Below are 3,168 nucleotides of genomic sequence, written 5' to 3'. Positions count from 1 at the left end.
CTTAATCCTATTGAACTACCCATTTGACCCTTTTTTTAAACCATAAACCAATTATCCACCCCATAACCTAATATTCACCCAATTTTCTTCTAAAAAGGAATCCTAATTAAAAGTCCCAAATTTTAATTCTGCCACTACCGCCACAGTTATTCTTATGGCAGAAACAGTTTTCTCATCCAGATTTTTAGCATTATAATGATGGTATTTTCAAGACGTGTGGCAACTGGTGGATGTACACCATATCAATGAAGTTTTGTTTTAATTTGATATGGATATTACTTTTGGTCTTATTTCTTCAATTTCAGCTATTTTCTAGTGTGGATATTATGTCCTCGTCGTGAATAACATTTGTAACTTTACCTTGAAAATTTGACAGTCAACAAAGAGGTGGTGAATTTAGTCGTCCTCGAGGTGGTGGTAGAGGAAACATGAGAAAGGATGGTGGAATGGGTAGAGGTCGTGGTGAGAATGCATAAATATTTGGGGATCTGTTAATTTGAGTTTTTTAATTAGGATTTATATTATAGGAAATTGAATGTGTATTGGGTTATGGGGCAAATAGTTGGTCTATGGATCAAAAAAGGGGTCAAACGGGTAGTTCAATAAGATTAAAACACGTGTAAAAAGTTAGGAGTTCGTTAGTGAGAAGGGTATGTGTACCTATAATTGGACAACACGGGCTTATGTGGACGCAAAGTATAACAGAAGGTATAGACGTACCATTTATTAAAATTCGGGCATAAATCCGTTCCTTTTCCCATTATTTATCTTAGAATTCAACTACCTGCCACATTACCCTTTTAACTGACCTAATTTATCCATTTCCCACTCAAATAAACCCATTTTCTTTTAATTCATCTTCTCTACCCATCAAAGATGATAAATTTTGATTAATATTCCATACTCATTAAAAGTTGAGTTTACACCATAAGTTTCAAAATCCAATAATTTGTGGATCAGTAATTTTAGAATCATATTTACTCAACCATGAGGCCAAGCACCAATCCCTAGTGGCAATCGCAAAACACCACTACCAGCATAGCAACAACAACAATCATAAAAAAAACATGAAGAGAAGAGAAGTGTAGGGGCAAAAGAGGCAAAAATTAGTGGAGGAAGTGAGTGAAACATTAGGAATAGCAAGTGGGTCAACAGATTCTTGCGAGAATATGTCGATTAGATCTCATAAATTTTGATTGATATGAGAAGACGGTGACTGAATTAACTTTTGCTGGCGTTGATTGTCGAAAATTAAAGATTTAATATAGTTGGTATATAAATTCTATCTCAGTGGACAAAAATATTCAAGTAATTTAGCCTCATTAGAAGTTGCAAATGAATGTAGATTGTAATTGCTGAAAGTGTTGAGTTGAACGGCGGAGACGAACCATATTAAGTTGGAAGAAGGAAAAACAAAAGAAACACAACCGCAAAGTTGTTGTTTAAGAAAAAATAAAATTGAAACATCATGCCGAAGAGAACTGTGAGAAGAGAAGAGAGAAGTGTGATGAATCCCTCCCATGTGAACCATGATAACCATTAAGCATTATCATAAAGACCCATCATAGTCATTGCCTGCAAGAAAAATGTGACATTCAGAAATTGAAAATCAATTCTATGATTATGAATTTACCTTTTGAACCATGATAACCAGTAGGGTAAAGTCATAATCATGGAACCGATGTGGGTTTATTTCTGTGGGTAATAAGTAAAGTGGGTGGGTTAAATGATTTTTGGGTTAAATAATTGATCAAATTGGGTAGAGTTGTAGGATTGCACCACATGTACCATATAACTTTTCTGTTATTGGGAGGGGCAAATGTGCACTGTATTTTGGACGGCAAGGGTATTAATGAATGTAAAGTATGACGAAGGGAATTTATATACTATTCACGATAGTTCAGGGGTATATTTTTCCTTTTTCCCTATTTAAATTAGCATATTAAGAGAGATAGAGAGAAAATAACATTTATCCTTAATATTAGTTTCGTATTTTCAAGTTTATTGAAATCATACATTAATTAATATGAATTCTATGATTAAAATAATCTTCATTTATTATTTTTGAAGTGGAATGCAAAGTCGTTGTAGACAAGTAGCAATAAATATACGATGAATAAGATAGAATTCTTTATGTTGATTTTTGCTAGTGAAATCATCAGCGCTCTGTACGACTATATAAAATATTTACAAGATAATGATATGTAATATTATATTTTTGTTAATCTCTTATATATAAGATAATTAATATTGATATTTCTTGTGATATAAAACGTTTTCTCATTTTTGAAATAACAATATATTGTATTATATTAAAAATATTACATATATTTTAATTTTTTCTATCTTTTGTAAGAGTACTATTTTCTATTACAAATTTTGATTTCGTAAAAAAATATTTTAATTTTTTTATTAATATTAAATTTGTTTATTACAATTTTATAAACACTAATTATATTTTTATAGGAATTATGAAAAATGAAACATCGAATAATTATGGACGATATTTATGATCATAAAGCTACAAGTAAGATGAAGAGACATGAGTTATAAATAATTTAAATATGCGATTTTACCAGACATCGAATACATTGATAATTATTCATTGATTTTATTTGTAAAATGAATAAATCAAAATAAGTCATGTCCTGTTGGAGTCTTAGCCTGTGACTCACAATTCAGGTCTTGAATTTTCACTTCAAAATAGAATTAATACGCTGGAAATACAAAAAATAAACCAAAAAAAATAAATATAATAATCGGTTACTCCATTAACATTATAAATATATTTCAAACAAAAAAAGAACAGCGACAAAATATATTGTTACATATGTAAAAAAAATGGCATCATGAAATTAATATTCTATTTTACAATTACTTTTTGCGAGTATAATAAAAATGAAAAAACAAATCATCATAATTTTTTTGTTGTTTAAAGTAGATAATTATATTAATTGTGTTTCATAATTTTAAAAAAAAAGGTAGAATGCTAAGGACCAAATAATAAGCATTGACAAACATATAACAACACTATTTATACAAACCATTTTTTTAAAGCAAAAAGAAGCTAAGTAACTAATACAAGTCAAAGAAAAAAAAATCTAGCAAAAATAGTCTCTAATTATTCTTCTTTTTTTCCTTCTACTATCTTCCTTTGCAAGTAAAACC

Source organism: Solanum pennellii, chromosome 11 (genome assembly GCF_001406875.1).
Source record: "Solanum pennellii chromosome 11, SPENNV200".
Taxonomy (NCBI): domain Eukaryota; kingdom Viridiplantae; phylum Streptophyta; class Magnoliopsida; order Solanales; family Solanaceae; genus Solanum; species Solanum pennellii.
Note: the sequence above shows the minus strand (reverse complement) of the source record.